Consider the following 17,925-nt stretch of genomic DNA (forward strand, 5'->3'; position numbering starts at 1 on the left):
GTAGGATAGTATTGTAATGTATACTTTCCTCAGGTTGCCATTTTTCCACATCAGAGAGAATACTGGGGCAAGGCTATAATGCAGAAAAAAATAAGCCACTTCTTTTTCAGGGTTTGTGTGTCTAATTGGTCCCAGTGGCTTAGGATGCATTTCAAGGGTGAGCCTATTGATGCCTGTTTCCCACCTGAAATAAAAATCTGCCTGCAGTTTTGTTTTGTTTGCCTCCCCAAGAACCCACAACAGCCTCTAGACCTTGCTAATCTGAATAGTTGCACTCACCAAAGCAGCTGCAGAAATACTAGTTTATCTCCTAGACCACGGAGATGACTAAGGAAGGTTGGATTTAGTGGCCCTTACTGGCATATTCTCAAAAACCTGCACCTTTGCCTTTTCTCTTAGACCACAAAGAGGACCAAGAAAAATCGGATTTAGTGGCCTTTACTGAAGCATTCTCGAAAAGCTGTTAGAGTCCTGAGCATTATCCTGTTAGTGTTGGGATCTTATCCTTGTCCTATAAAGATGATATGCCTCAAAATGGAGTGGAGGGACATACCCTGAAGGAAAGAAGGGATCTCCAGGGTTGGAAAAGTGGCAACTTTTGTCCTCACTTCTCATCATATGAATAGGAAGGATATAATTTCTGAGGCTCCCCATATCCTAGCTTTCAGAATAGACTTTGTTAGACCTACTAGTCTGAGGAGGGGTCCTAAAAGGATAGATGGCATTCCAGATAATCCCCCTGCCAACAAAGAGATTTGGGCAAAAATTATGTCTTTCTGATTGGTGAGTCTGGGTGCCTAAATAAATGAACAGAGTCCTGAAATTTATACTAGAAATTATTCTAATAGGAAAAACTAGGAAAGCACTAGAGATGGGAGTGGTTTTTGGAAGCAGGGCTAGCCTTGGAGAAGAGAGGCAGGAGGAAGTTTGTCTGACAGGCATTAAGACCCAGGAAGCAAGAGTTAGGATAGATAGGTTAGATGGGTGAGTCTCATTTATGCAACATGATTTTGAGAGTTCCACTCATGGCTGCAAGGTCAACCAACTTTTTTGGGAACCCAGAGCTGAATGGCTTTCCTCTCTGTTGACCCTCAGATCAATCTGGAAGTACAGGAATAGTGGAAGCTGTTTCCAGGCAAACAAACATTCCCATATCCAAAGAGTGGGGGTTGTTAGAGAGCCCTTTACCAGAAAGCCTGACACCCATGTCTTTAGTCCAATGGCTGTGGTAGTCATTTTTAACTGGCTGACAGGTGCCCAGTGTTTAGCCCCCGAATTCCAAGGAAAATAGCACAGAATAGCAAGCAAAAGGGGTCCAATGGTACTCACTGTGTGGTGATATCCTGGATGAGCACCCAAGATAGGTCTGGAGTTAGTTCCTGTCGGTGGGTTTGTGATCTCACTAACTTCAAGAATGAAGCCATGGACCTTTGCAGTGTTACAGCTCTTAAAGGTGGCACAGACCCAAAGAGTGAGCAGCAGCAAGATTTATTGTGAAGAGCGAAAGAACGAAACTTCCACAGCATGGAAGGGGACCTGAGTGGGTTTCTGCTCCTGGCTGGGGTGGCCAGGTTTTATTCCCGTATTTGTCCCTGTCCATGTTCTGCCAATTGGTCCATTTTACAGATTGTTGATTGGTCCATTTCACAGAGTGCTGATTGGTCCATTTTACAAACCTCTATCTAGCTACAGAACACTGATTGGTGCATTTTACAAACATCTTGTAAGACAGAAAAGTTCTCCAAGTCCCCACTCGACCCAGGAAGTCCAGGTGGCTTCACCTCTCAATAACAATCTTTATATTTTTTATGTTCTGGTCCCAGGAATCTTTCTTTTCTACTCCCAGACCATTTTATCTTTTCTGGTAAAAAAATGTTTGGGTTTCCAGTAGGGCATCCATCCAAGGGACTCAGGTTGTTTTGTCAATCTTTATCTTCATTGGCTTCAGCATTGCTCCAGGCAATGTTAGCTTTTTCACTGTTTTGCCCTTTGACTTTTCTTAAATTTCCTTAATATGTTGCAAATAGTAGAAAACTACCTTTTGGGGTTTTTTAATGTTGGGGAACCAAAAGGGGTTCCCCTTGGTCCACTCAGCCTTTGATATTATTGTAAATACCTTTGTTTTGACCCTATCAATTTTTATGTATGTATGTATTTATTTATTTTTGAGATGGAGTCTCACTCTGTTGCACAGGCTGGAGTGCAGTAGCATGATCATGGCTCACTGCAACCTCCATCTCCATGTTTCAAGGAATTCTTCTGCCTCAGTCTACTGAGTAGCTGGGACCACAGGTGCGTGCCACTGTGCTCGGCTAATTTCCTTTTATTTTTTTTATTTTTTATTTTTTAGTAAGTACAGACAGGGTTTCATTCTGTTAGCCAGGATGGTCTTGATCTCCTGAACTCATGATCCACTTGTCTTGGCCTTCCAAAGTGATGAGATTACAGGTGTTAGCCACCACATCAAGTTTCATTTTATTTATTAACAACCATTTAAAAGATTTCTATCAAACTTCTCAGCAAGTCCTTTGATTTTCTTTCCCTTTCCAATTTCGTTGTTATTGTTATTCACCTTAATGTTTTATTAAGCATCTGTAGGAAACAGGAGGTAGAGCAAATTTAATAAGCCTTCTTAAGTAGTTGTAGGATTTGGCAGGAGTAATGTCACATAAGGTGCCCATGTAAAAGGACCTTCTTCACCCCAGCATTTAGCATGACATAGGTAATAGGCATATTGAGTGGGACCATATACAGTCATCGTAAAGCTAGTCCCATATGGCTTGCATGGAAACATATTAACTTGTTCATCTGGGTTGCTCCACTTGACATTTTATTAGGGAGAATTGGACAGTTCCCTTCTCAGGATCAATGAACCTTATGGTGGCATTTATCTAGTCCAGTAGGCTGGTTGTTCTCTTAGAAACAGACTCCTGTGCATCTGCATCCTGTATACTCATCAGTAATTGTTTAATAGTGGGTTGTGTATCATGGATCAACCAAACAAGCCTCTTCATTCTGTAGCATTTAAAATTAAGGATACTGTTTTTAAAACTATTTTTAAAATCCATTGTAGTAAAGATTTTTCAAAAAGCTGATGACACCAACGTGCAAAATGTAACAATTTCTTAATATTACACTCTCTGATTTTAATGGTAGCTTAGTTTTGTCCTTCCCTTATATTGACTATATTTTTGGTAACCACAGGTTTCAGATGTAATTTTTTTTTGCCCTGGTTTAATTTTTCTCTCTATGAGTAGCTAAGAATCCACTTAGCATTCTTTAGTCTCATCTTAGCTATTCTAAATAATAACCAAGGAATCAAATCAAATTTTCATTTTTTCCTTATTAGTTTGCATTTCCTTATGCATTCAGTGAACTAATTCCCCAAGAGTATGAGTATGATCCATCTCTTAATTCCACCGGTAAAATTTACCTTTAGCAACTGAAGGCAGCCCAGCTGCAGTTCCATGCTGTGAGTGATCACAGGGCCACCCAAGAGACAAAGTTTCTAATTTCCCACCCTTTTATTAGGTTGATGCAATAGTAATTGCAGTTTTTGCCATCACTTTCATATGGCAAAGAGCACAATTATTTTGCATCAAGCTAATATTTTTCTCTATATTCATTTAGTTTTATTTATATATATTTTTAATTTTAGAGTGATGTTTAAGGAGTCTCTGAACTATTAAAATGACATTATCTTCAGCAAAAACCACTCATGTTTTATAACCTTACTAAATACACATCTTGCTGTCCTAGTATTCTAATTTTTAGTAACCCAGATTCCCAGTGGAAAACCTATGATTACTTATTTTAAACATAACATAACTTTAAAGATGTAAATTACTAGAGATAATAAAAATTAAATTTACCGAATTAATCTTACCAGAGATTACCAAAGTCAAGTGAACTAAAAGACATTAATCGAGATAATGTTTATCCATCTGATAAATGTTAACATTATTTAAAACAATTAGTTAAAGCTTCTTCTATAGTTTGGTAGTGAAATATAAAACATAACATATATACATATATAAATAAAATAGACATATAGATAGAGGCAAATTCTATACGATTTTTTATTTGCCTATTTTTAAAAATGTTTTTTACTTCAGACTGTTATTGTTACAAAATATTACCGGAGTAAACACAAGATGAAGGAGAAAAGTTACTATCCTAGGCCTTCTCAAATGAGAGAAAAAGCTGAAGCAGCGGGGCACAGAAGTCAAACTTCTGAGATATTGATACAGGAGCTAAAAAATTACTTAGGCAGATAATTAGTGTAACAGAGTCTTCAGCAACGTTTCCCTTTTAACAAAAATTGACCCCCAAATCGTTCATTTTCTAACAAACAGCATCCTCAAAAGTCAAGCTGAAGATGTAGCTAAGCAAGCTGGAAGCTTGCGCATGTGAATACTAGCAGCTGTGCCAACAGAAAAGGACTACCTGAAAGCCAGGTATGTTCGACATGTGTACAGTAAAAAAGTAGACAACAAGGCAGAGAACTAGTCTGCATAATAAAAGATTAGGACTGGGCTGGCCAGCTTCCTCACCTGTTATGCAAATGGTGTACCTGGTTCAACCAATCTTTCACACCTTATGTCTGATAATTCCTCAAGATAGTCTATAAAACTCTGTGCATTTCACCACAGAACTGGAAACCCATTTTCTCTGGGACCCTTCTCTCTGCAGCAGAGAGAATCTTTCTCTTTCTTTTGTCTATTAAACTTCAGCTCTGAATCTCACCCTGATGTGCCCATGTTTTAGTTTCCCATGGCTATGAGACAACAAATCTCAGTTATTACCCCAGATGAATGACACTGCTTCAATATCAAACTGAAACATTTCAAAAAGAAACAGATCATACAATTTAAAAATTAAAAACTTCTTTCCTTAACAGACCAAATACTTTTGGCCAAGCACAGTGGCTCACCTCTGAATGCTAGCACTTTGGGAAGCCAAGGCAGTTGGACTGCCTGAGCTCAGCAGTTTGAGACCAGCCAGGACAAGATGGCAAAACCCTGTCTCTACAGCCTGAGAGGCAGTGGTTGTAGTGAGCCAAGATCACAGCAATAGAGTGAAACTCTGTCCCAGAAAACAAGCAAAGAAACAAATAAGTAAACAAAAAGATGTCAAATATTTTTAATAAAATCTTGTTCTAACCAATTATTTTATTTGTTTTGTGTATTTTTAATATGCCATTTTTAGATTATTAATCTTTATATTTAATTATAGCTAACTTAATCATGTAACTTTTTTATAAATTCAATTTTTAATAACGTTTTATGACTCACACAAACCATTCACAATATGCCTGGACTTTTGGGTTTGTCCTGAACATCTCTCTTTAAAAACCAGTCATTTTAGTTTAGTGCAAAAATTTGCCATATAAAGCTCCTTTTTATTTAAATTATTTTTCTTTTAATCTTTCTTACAAAAATACCCCCCATATCTATAGCTTTATTTCTATTTTATTTCCTTGCTACTTTTACCTCATTTTATACATAACCTTAGAATTAGACAAAATTATTTACCTTTATTAAGAACGGATTTTTAGAAATATTTTTCTATAATTTTTAATTGAAAATTACCCAGATACTTAGTTAAATATCTGCTATTTAACATTACTTCAGGTTCTAAATTATGATGTTTACAAACATTTATTCCATGACGTTTGCCTATATATTTTATTTTAATAGTTTACTTAGATTGTTTATGACAACTATGATAGTCATCATTTAACGTTATTTCCCTGTCAACCATTTTTATAGCCTGTTAATTTCAGGTGTTTACTTAAGTAAAATATATGGTTATTTTTATCAATACCTCAAGATTTAGCTTTTTCCACTAAACTAACAATATTAAATGTTTCATCAAAAATTACACAAGCCACCAAGCCTGGTAGCTAATGTCCGCAATCTAAGAACTATGGGAAGCAGAGGTGGCAGTGAGCCAAGAGTGCACCACAGCATTCCAGTTTGGGTAACAAAGTGAGACTCTGTCTCAAAACAAAACCAAAAAAAAATTACACAAGCAAAGACTGTTCTGTTTTGGACTGGGTTTATAGTTTTACAGCCCTTTGCCAAATTTATACACCATATAATATTTGACAAGAATAGGTATAAAATCACTTGATTAAAAAATGCAAAAAATACTGACAATTCTTAAGACATTTCTGTTATTACTTCACCTATAATTTTAAAGCCAGCTATTTATCAGAATTTTCTGAAGTCATATGCACTTAGATATGTTTGGGCCTATTATTTACTAAATGTATGAGTACTCCTTAACTTAAGCCAATTTGGTAACTTGTGGCCACTAAGAACCTAACACAATACATGTATGTACATGTAAACACAGACGAATATCCATAGAAACTCATAGAAAAATCCTACAGCTTTTATTTCAGAACTCTCACCACAAGATACCGCAAACTTACCAGTTACCAAAAAAAGTTTAAAACAAATGGTGGGTTTTTTCTTTTATCTCAATACTAGTAGAAAAGCAACAGCAGACTTAAGCAGAAGAGAAAGCAGAGAGATAAGACACAGAACTTAGAAACTTTCTAGTGGCAGGTTGACATTCAGGCTCTGAATTTTCCTTGATGAAATTTGTCCATCAGTTTAAAATGTGCAGAAGAGCAGACTAAATGTGTAAGCAGTTGGAGTGCCAGAAACCCTGGAAGGTTCTCCCATTTACATCGCCATTTGAAGGTAGAGGTGCCATAAAACCAAAGAGGGTGCCTGAAAGAGAGTCATTCTCCTGGTATTTTCTCATTCTTAGATAATTTGTTTTCCAGCTTTTTTTAAAAAAAAGAGAAACTGAGCTGTGTTGTAGGGCTCAGTGTGATGGGTCAAAGTTTGCTGGTTGTGGATGTGACTCAACAGTGTGTCACAACTGAGTCATTTGCACCTTCTTACATATCTCAGTTTATCTATCCAGAGTTCTACCACCTTCAAGAGAGTCCAAACCATATAATGATCAGCTCCTCTCTGTGCATCCTGGATGAGCCTTTTTAAACTAAGTTGTTGACAGTTCCCTGTAGGGCCATTGAATATCACTGGGGTTCAACCCCACAGACACTCCCTCAATACCTTCAGTCACCAAGGGGCATCTTTCAGCTGGGAGGAGCAAATGCCCTTGCTCTTCAGAGCTGAGGAAACTCAGTCTCTCATTTACCTATGAAAACAATAGTTCAGCTCTTCACACAGATGTGCACACACAAGTCAAATTGAGATGAATTTTGGAAGGAAAGGCAATAGAGAAGACTCTTTAGAATGCACTTCTGAGTTAGAATTAGGATTCTAAACAATAACTTCCCAAGAGGGGGAAAAAAAGCTTTGACCACTTTCTGTAAACTCTCCACAGCCACTCCTAACTTTATAGCTCTTATCTGCCATTGCACATACCAAGGTCAAATCCTCTCACAGTACAAGGTAATCTCTTCAACCCCCAAAGCCAAAGAGGCCAGGCAATGTAATACAAGAAAGCAGAGCTTTAGACTTAAGAAGAATCTCCCATGACTCTGGAAACTTCACAAACATCACCCAAAAAAGGGGTAAGTGGAGTTTTTGTTCAGAGTTCTTTAAGGGGTTTGAGGCACTAGAAGCCTTCTCTAAATTTCTCATTTATCTTAGTATCAAAGATGGCAAAAAGAAAGGAAGGGAGGAACAAGGTGAAAGAAAAATAAACAAAAAAAGCAATTCTTTTTTTTTTTTTTTAAACTTTAGGTTTTAGGGTACATGTGCACAATGTGCAGGTTTGTTACATATGTATCCATGTGCCATGTTGATTTCCTGCACCCATTAGCTCATCATTTAGCATTAGGTATATCTCCTAATGCTGTCCCCCCCCCCCCCACCCCCCACCCCACAACAGTACCCGGAATGTGATGTTCCCCTTCCTGTGTCCATGAGTTCTCATTGTTCAATTCCCACCTATGAGTGAGAACATGCGGTGTTTGGTTTTTTGTCCTTGCGATAGTTTACTGAGAATGATGTTTTCCAGTTTCATCCATGTCCCTACAAAGGACACGAACTCATCATTTTTTATGGCTGCATAGTAGTCCATGGTGTATATGTGCCACATTTTCTTAATCCAGTCTACTGTTGTTGGACATTTGGGTTGGTTCCAAGTCTTTGCTATTGTGAATAGTGCCGCAATAAACATACGTGTGCATGTGTCTTTATAGCAGCATGATTTATAGTCCTTTGGGTATATACCCAGTAATGGGATGGCTGGGTCAAATGGTATTTCTAGTTCGAGATCCCTGAGGAATCGCCACACTGACTTCCACAATGGTTGAACTAGTTTACAGTCCCACCAACAGTGTAAAAGTGTTCCTATTTCTCCACATCCTCTCCAGCACCTGTTGTTTCCTGATTTTTTAATGATGGCCATTCTAACTGGTGTGAGATGGTATCTCACTGTGGTTTTGATTTGCATTTCTCTGATGGCCAGTGCTGATGAGCATTTCTTCATGTGTTTTCTGGCTGCATAAATGTCTTCTTTTGAGAAGTGTCTGTTCATGTCCTTTGCCCACTTTTTGATGGGGTTGTTTGTTTTTTTCTTGTAAATTTGTTTGAGTTCATTGTAGATTCTGGATATTAGCCTTTTGTCAGATGAGTAGGTTGCAAAAATTTTCTCCCATTCTGTAGGTTGCCTGTTCACTCTGATGGTAGTTTCTTTTGCTGTGCAGAAGCTCTTTAGTTTAATGAGATCCCATTTGTCAATTTTGGCTTTTTTTTTAAATGGTTATAGTGATAATAATAGTTCTCAACTCATGTTATCCAGTACTCTTAATGTGTGTAAGTAATTGATAACATTAATCCTTAGCTTTTGCTTGTCAACATGCCAGATACCAGGCGGTTATGCACCTTGTGGGAATAACTTAATATACATAACATATTGCAGCTGTCAAGCCTTGCAGCTGTCAGGCATCTATTTTGAACAATAATATGGTGATTGAGAGGGCCTTTAAAGTCTGCTTTGCACTTTTGCCTCACTGTCATCCCCAGCAAGAAATTACATGTTTTTACAGTTGCTGTATATGAAAATGGCCAGATCCTGAGATGAGGCCAGGACAGCAGAGGCCAGCAAGGTCTAGACCACCCAAATATTGTTACCTTGAGTCTCAGTCTTGCAGAAAAAGAAACCAGCCCATGCAAAGATCAGCTTAGTACTTTACAAAGAGGATTGTTCTTTTTTAGTGACTAGAATCCTGTAAGAGACTTGTAAGAGCTGAATTATGGTCTCAGTCATTTACTAGGGAAGCTTAGAGGACAGAGAACAAAGGGAGTCATTTGGAGTGTATTTCATAAAGTCACATGAAGCAAAGGAAGACACATTATCTGAAGGTTGGAGTAAGCATCTCAGGTTTCCGTGGGTATCAGCCATATTTGGACAACTTGTAAAACAGCTCACTGCTCTCCAGCCCCAGGAGTTTTGATTCTACGAGTGTAGGGTGTATCACCAGAATTTGCAAAAGCTTTCAGGTGAGGCTGATGTCACTGGTTCCAGGACCACACTTTGAAAGCCACTGCTTCAGTTAGTCATGCTATCAGGCTTCTCTCTGGTGCCTTTCTCTGCTTCATAAGAGGTGCCAAGTTCTAGCTTTGGAATTATCCATTCTCCATCCCCCAGCTTGGACATTCTTCGAGCAGTCTTTGTGTGTGTGTGTGTGTGTGTGTGTGTGTGTGTGTGTGTGTGATGGAGTCTCACTCTGTCACCCAGGCTGGAGTGTAGTGGCATGATCTCACCTCACTGCAACCTCCGCTGCCTGGGTTCATGCCATTCTCATGCCTCAGCCTCCCGAGTAGATGGGAATACAGGCGCCCACCACTATGCCCAGCTACTTTAATTTTTGTAATTTTTTGTATTTTTAGTAGAGACAGAGTTTCACCGTGTTAGCCAGGATGATCTCGATCTCCTGACCTCGTGATCCACCCTCCTTGGCCTCCCAAAGTGCTGGGATTTCAGGCATGGGCCACCACTCTCGGCCCAAGCAGCCCTTTTTTATTCAGGTTACATATAGTTGATTAAGTGTGACCTTACTAAGTAGAAGTCAGTGGTGGTGTCCTCAGCAGAAACATCATTGTAGGCTCGCTTACAATCAGTAGACTCATTTGTCAAATGAGAGGGCTGGAGTCACTGTCTGGCTGCCATCTTTTGAAACATAAGTTTTGATTCCAACTTGTTGATGGATGAAAAAGCCTTTATCGATTCTTCTGAACATAAGTGTTCAGGGAATGTAGGTTTAGGATGAAGAACCCTTCTCCTGGGAGAGAATGGGTCATTAGTAATCAAGGTCTAGGTATGAAGCAAAGGTCAGCAGCATAAAGCTGAGGGTCTCAGCAGAGGATCTCAGCAGAGGATGCAACATTTTTAAGAGTAGATTGGCTACACCTAGAGAGAATTGTGTGCTTGGCCAAATTACCTCATCATGACTGTGTGGTTTTTCCATGCTTATTCAAACAATTAGTTTTAACAAAAACCACACTACATGAGTCTAAGCAGTTTACATTATGTATAACAAATACCTTCTTAGGATGCACCCACATGCTATAAGATTGAAGTACTTTATGAAAGCAAAAAACATTGTTAGTGAGGTGGACACATGGGTTGTTACAAAACACCATGTTCTCACATTTGGTGGGAGGTGGCAAGGAGGCCAAAGTGAAAAAATAAACATTGACAGTGACTTGAAGCAACCTGGAAAAAAACATACATGAACATATTAAGGCAGAGATTCTTAATTGGGCTGCAGGTTGAAGTGTGGTTGAAACCACATAGTATTTGTCCTATGGCTTTAATTTATTTTAGCCACTTTTCTGGATTAATAGTGTAACCCTAAATCTGTATATTGATGTCCTTAACCCCAGTATCTCAGAAAGTGGCCTTAATTGGACATAGGGTCATTGAAGATGTGATTAGTTAAGATGAGTCATTCTGGAGGAGGGTGGGCACCTAATCCAATATGACAAGTGTCCATATACAAAGGGGAAATTTTAAAACAGACATCCAGGGATGTGAGGACATGGATATGAAGGTTGGAATGCTGCCACAAGCCAAAGAACTACCAGAAGCTCAAAGAAAATCATGGAGCCTATCTTCCCCTAGGGCCTTTCAGAGAGAGCATGGTCTGTGATACTTTTGTGTCGTAATTCAGAGAAATTTATTGTCTCCAGGACCGAGAGACAATAAGTTTTTGCTGTTTCAGCCTCCTGGATTGTGGTACTTTGTCATGGCAGCTGTAGGAACTGAAACTAAATTTGAAATTATACTAAAAATAGCACTTAACAGTTTTGAATTTTCATTTTCTCCAAGTGGGATTTTGATATGTAAATCTAATTTAATGTAACCCTGCATTAAACAACTATATGGATTCTATGGTTTACATGGATATTATGCCTTTGCAAAGACTTGAAACAACCATATGTTGTAGAAATTAATTAGGCTGCTCTTATTTATAAGAAACTGGAAACCATTTTATTTATCATTGCATCAAAGCTTACTGTGAAATTTTAGAATTCTGACTTCTCCATGGTTAATCCCATGATTAATTGGGATTAATCAACCTCTAGGTGGACCCCAGATCTCTCTGAGGCCTTGTTCTACGTTATTGAAAGTCACTCCTTGTGTTCAAAGCATTCACATCAATGAACTTGGCATCTTGACAGTTAGACTACAGCCTTGACCTTGGATGGTCTTCTTCATAGAATCTCTGTGATTATCTTGTAAAGACGTTATTCTTCTCATTTGAGAAAAGAAGATATTAATTTTTCTGAGAGCTTGCCACCATGATGGATGAGTAGGAGGAGCCTGGCATGTGAAATAAAATCTTTAAGTAAGGTGTACTTACTATTGAAATATTATTTTTGTTAGAACCAGTAATATTCTGTACATTTTTAGACTTCCAGAGCCCTAATTGGCTCATCTACAAAGGGTGACTGTTGAATTTGAATTGCTATTAACTTGGAATTCTCAGATATAGAATTTTCCTCTGACTCTTCTCTTGCCACTATTGCATATATTCAAATATATGACCACTAAGTTGATGATTCCAGAGAGCCTCAGGTGTGGTAATTTTTATGTTTAGTGCCATTTTTGAACACTTAGATTTCTCCTCCAACCTCATTCTTTACTTTTGTTTTTCCCCATACATTAGTGGGAATTCTAAATTCCCCACTGCATGCTCATTTCCAGGATGTGGTTTGTGTCATCAACTTGGTCCTGCCCTTGAGTATTATGGAATTTAGCAATATATGTGTGATCTTCCTTCTTCACACTCAGGCAAGATGATCCCTGCGTTGTGTTTTTCTCTTCTGGTTTTGATATTTTCCTTTGGCATGGTAAATGTGTTGGAGAGACTTGATAGAGGAATTAGTTAATTAGAGAATAATATACCAGCAGGCAGAAAACCTGAAAGTTGATCACATGCACCTCCTTACACCTTTGCTCTTGAATGGCTTTGAGAGATTTCACTAGGAATTCAGAATGGAAAAGTCAGTGTGGTCAGGTAGCATGTTACAGGGACACTGTAGCCTCTTTCTGTTGGAAAGTTCTCAGTATTGAGACAATGACATGTCATTAATGAGTTACATTTGTCTGGTTTTCAGCAAGAAGATGGATTGAATGGCCCTCAAAAATCTCTGAGTTGTAATGATATGGTATCATCTAAGTCAGAATGCATTTTGAGTGGGTATTTGGAATCACGTGTTAGGTCCCTTTTCTTATCCTGGTTGTGTTTAGAGAACAGGATTGGTCAGATTCAAATAGATCTTAGGGTTTGAAAGAGACTGAAATGCCCACTGATGAAAATACTTTGCACAGAAGGATTGCTGCTGAGGTAGAAGTTCTCAGAGAGCTCTGGAATCCTATTTGGCTCATGTGATTAACTGTAAAGTCAGAATTTCAAAAGCCCTCAATAAATATATAACACAAATAATGGTTTTCAATCATTTGTGCATAAGAGCAGCCATTATGTACTACCTTTCCCAAGGTGAATAAGGTTAAATCCTGATGTTGCTAAGAAATGTTTCAAGTCATGGTTTTAACGTCTGTGCAACTTCGGTTTCTGCTAAGATTTTTCTTGATGAATTTTCAGTTATGTTTACTTATAAAACATCCTATATTAAGAATCCAACAGCTACAACAGTTAAGGAAATAAAAGAACTAAGACTACAAAACTCTTCTAGTCGTTACATATCTCTTAAAGTACACTATAGCCAGTTGTAAATTTCCATCATGTCATAGTCTTTGCAGATAACCATGGTGAAGAATGTCCCTGGAGATGAAGATGGCAAGTAAGCTGTAATCTCACCACTGCACTCCAGCCTTGGCGACAGAGTGAGACCCTGTCTAAAAAAAATTAATAATAACAGTAATGTAATTCAGAGTCATGTAAAATTGTTTTCTTTCTGTATTGGTCTTGCATATTTTTTCTTCTTTGAAGATGATTTTCTTTTTTTTGTTTTTCAGACTTTTTGTCTTTATTAGTGATTGACAGGGGCTGGGGGAGAGAGGAATGAAAAATGATTGCTAATAGGTATAGGGTTTCTTTTAGGGGTGACAAAAATGTTATAAAGTTAGATAGTGGTAATTATTGCACACGTTGTGAATATATTATAAACCACTGATGTACATACCTTAAAAGAGCATATTTTATGGTATGTGAATTATATCTCAATTTTTTTATTGTACTTTAAGTTTTAAGGTATATCTGCACAACATGCAGGTTAGTTACATATGCATACATGTGCCATGCTGGTGTGCTGCACCCAGTAACTCATCATTTAACATTAGGTATATCTCCAAATGCCTTCCCTCCCCCCTCCTCCCACCCCACAACAGGCCCTGTTATGTGATTTTCCCCTTCCTATGTCCATGTGTTCTCATTGTTCAGTTCCCACCTATGAGTGAGAACATGCGGTGTTTGGTTTTTTGTCCTTGTGATAGTTTACTGAGAATGATGGTTTCCAGTTTCATCCATGTCCCTACAAAGGACACGAACTCATCATTTTTTATGGCTGCATAGTATTCCATGGTGTATATGTGCTGCCACATTTTCTTAATCCAGTCTATCATTGTTGGACATTTGGGTTGGTTCCAACTCTTTGCTATTGTGAATACTGTTGCAATAAACATACGTGTGCATGTGTCTTTATAGCAGCATGATTTATAATCCTTTGGATATATACCCAGTAATGGAATGGCTGGGTCAAATGGTATTTCTAGTTCTAGATCCCTGAGGAATCACCACACTGACTTCCACAATGGTTGAACTAGTTTACAGTCCCACCAACAGTGTAAAAGTGTTCCTATTTCTCCATATCCTCTCCAGCACTTGTTGTTCCCTGACTTTTTAATGATTGCTATTCTACCTGGTGTGAGATAGTATCTCATTGTGGTTTTGATTTGCAATTCTCTGATGGCCAGTGATGATGAGCATTTTTGCAAGTGTCTTTTGGCTGCATAAATGTCTTCTTCTGAGAAGTGTCTGTTCATATCCTTCACCTACTTTTTCATGGGGTTGTTGGTTTTTTTCTTGTAAATTTGTTTGAGTTCAGTGTCGATTCTGGATATTAGCCCTTTGTCAGATGCGTAGATTGCAAAAATTTTCTCCAATTATGTAGTGTGCCTGTTCACTCTGATGGTAGTTTTTTTTGCCGTGTGGAAGCTCTTTAGTTTAATTAGATCTCATTTGTCAATTTTGGCTTTTGTTGCCATTGCTTTTGGTGTTTTAGACATGAAGTCCTTGCCCATGCCTATGTCCTGAACGGTATTGCCTAGGTTTTCTTCTAGGATTTTTATGGTTTTAGGTCTAACATTTAAGTCTTTAATCCATCTTGAATTAATTTTTGTATGAGGTATAAGGAAGGGATCCAGTTTCAGCTTTCTACATATGGCTGGCCAGTTTTCCCAGCACCATTTATTAAATAGGGAATCCTTTCCTCATGGCTTGTTTTTGTCAGGTTTGTCAAAGATCAGAATGGTTGTAGATATGTGGCATTATTTCTGAGGGCTCTCTTCTGTTCCATTGATCTATTTCTCTGTTTTGGCACCACTACCATGCTGGTTTGGTCACTTTAGCCTTGCAGTATAGTTTGAAGTCAGGTAGCATGATGCCTCCAGCTTTGTTCTTTTGGCTTAGAATTGACTTGGCAATGTGGGCTCTTTTTTGGTTGTATATAAACTTTAAAGTAGTTTTTTCCAATTCTATGAAGAAAGTCATTGGTAGCTTGATAGGGATGGCATTGAATCTATAAATTACCTTGGGCAGTATGGCCATTTTCACAATATTGATTCTTCCTACCTGTGGGCATGCAACGTTCTTCCATTTTTTTTGTATCCTCTTTTATTTCATTGAGCATTGGTTTGTAGTTCTCCTTGAAGAGGTCCTTCACATCCCTTGAAAGTTGGATTCCTACGTATTTTATTCTCTTTGAAGCAATTGTGAATGGGAGTTCACTCAGGATCTGACTTTCTGTTTGTCTGTTATTGGTGTGTAAGAATGCTTGTGATTTTTGCACATTGCTTTTGTATCCTGAGACTTTGCTGAAGTTGCCTATCAGCTTACAGAGATTTTGGGCTGAGATGATGGGGTGTTCTAGATATACAATCATGTCATCTGCAAACAGGGACAATTTGACTTCCTCTTTTCCTAATTGAATACCCTTTATTTCCTTCTCCTGCCTGATTGCCCTGGCCAGAACTTCCAACACTATGTTGAATACGAGTGGTGAGAGAGGGCATCCCTGTCTTGTGTCAGTTTTCAAAGGAATGCTTCCAGTTTTTGCCCATTCAGTATGATGTTGGCTGTGGGTTTGTCATAGGTAGCTCTTATTATTTTGAGATACATCCCATCAATACCTGATTTACTGAGAGTTTTTAGCATGAAGGTTGTTGAATTTTGTCAAAGGCCTTTTCTGCATCTATTGAGATAATCATGGGGTTTTTGTCATTTGTTCTGTTTATATGCTGGATTATCTTTATTGATTTGCATATGTTGAACCAGCCTTGCATCCCAGGGATGAAGCACATTTGATCATGATGGATAAGCTTTTTGATGTGCTGCTGGATTGGGTTTGCCAGTATTTTATTGAGGATTTTTCATTGATGTTCATCAGGGATATTGGTCTAAAATTCTCTTTTTCTGTTGTGTCTCTGCCAGGCTTTGGTATCAGGATGATGCTAGAATCATAAAAGGAAATTAGGAAATATTCTCTCTTTTTCTATTGATTGGAATAGTTTCAGAAGGAATGGTACCAGCTCCTCTTTGTACCTCTGGTGGAATTTGGCTGTGAATCCATCTGGGCCTGGACTTTTTTTGATTGGTAAGCTATTAATTATTGCCTCAGTTTCAGAGTCTGTTATTGGTCTGTTCAGAGAGTCAACTTCTTCCTGGTTTAGTCTTGGGAGGGTGTATGTGTCAAGGAATTTTTCCATTTCTTCTAGATTTTCTAGTTTATTTGCGTAGAAGCGTTTATAGTATTCTCTGATGGTAGTTTGTATTTCTGTAGGATTGGTGGTGATATCCCCTTTATCATTTTTTATTGCATATATTTGCTTCTTCTCTCTTTTCTTCTTTATTAGTCTTGCTAGTGGTCTATCAATTTTGTTGATCTTTTCAAAAAACCAGCTCCTGGATTCATTGATTTTTTTGAAGGGTTTTTTATGTCTCTATTTCCTTCAGTTCTGCTCTGATCTTAGTTATTTCTTGCCATCTGCTAGTTTTTAAATGTGTTTATTCTTGCATCTCTATTTCTTTTAATTGTGATGTTAGGGTGTCAATTTTAGATCTTTCCTGCTTTCTCTTGTGAGCATTTCCCTCTACACACTGCTTTGAATGTGTCCCAGAGCTTCTAGTATGTTGTGTCTTTGTTCTCGTTGGTTTCAAAGAATATCTTTATTTCTGCCTTCATTCCTTTATCTACCCAGTAGTCACTCAGGAGCAGGTTGTTCAGTTTCCATGTAGTTGAGCGGTTTTGAGTGAGTTTCTTAATCTTAAGTTCTAGTTTGATTACACTGTGATCTGAGAGACAGTTTGTTATAATTTCTGTTCTTTTACATTTGCTGAGGAGTGCTTTATTTTCAACTATGTGGTCAATTTTGGAATCAGTGTGGTGTGTTGCTGAGAAGAATGTATATTCTGTTGATTTGGGGTGTCTATTAGCTCTGCTTGGTGCAGAGCTGAGTTCAATTCCTGGATATCCTTGTTAACTCTGTGTCCTTGATCTGTCTAATGTTGACAGTGGGGTGTTAAAGTCTCCCATTGTTATTGTGTGTGAGTCTAAGTCTCTTTGTAGGTCTCTAAGGACTTGCTTTATGAATCTGGGTGCTCCTTTATGGGGTGCATATATATTCAGGATAGTTAGCTCTTCTTGTTGAATTGATCCTTTTACCATTATGTAATGCCCTTCTTTGTCTCTTTTTATCTTTGTTGGTTTAAAGTCTGTTTTATCAGAGGTCAGGATTGCAACTTCTGCCTTTTTTTGTTTTCTATTTGCTTGACAGATCTTCCTCCATCCCCTTATTTTGAACCTATGTGTGTCTCTGCATGTAAGATGGGTTTCCTGAATACAGCACACTGATGGGTCTTGACACTTTATCCAATTTGCCAATCTGTGTCTTTTAATTGGAGCATGTAGCCCATTTCCATTTAAAGTTAATATTGTTATGTGTGAATTCGATCCTGTCATTATGATGTTAGCCAGCTATTTTACTCGTTAGCTGGTTATTTTGCTGGTTATTTTGCTCATTAGTTGATGCAGTTTCTTCCTAGCCTTGATCGCCTTTACAATTTGGCATGTTTTTGCAGTGGCTGGTACTGGTTTTTCCTTTCCATGTTTAGTGATTCGTTCAGGAGCTCTTTTAGGGCAGGACTGGTGGTGACAAAATCTCTCAGCATTTGCTTTTCTGTAAAGG

The sequence above is a fragment of the Hylobates moloch genome, unplaced genomic scaffold (assembly GCF_009828535.3).
Source record: "Hylobates moloch isolate HMO894 unplaced genomic scaffold, HMol_V3 SCAFFOLD_25, whole genome shotgun sequence".
Taxonomy (NCBI): domain Eukaryota; kingdom Metazoa; phylum Chordata; class Mammalia; order Primates; family Hylobatidae; genus Hylobates; species Hylobates moloch.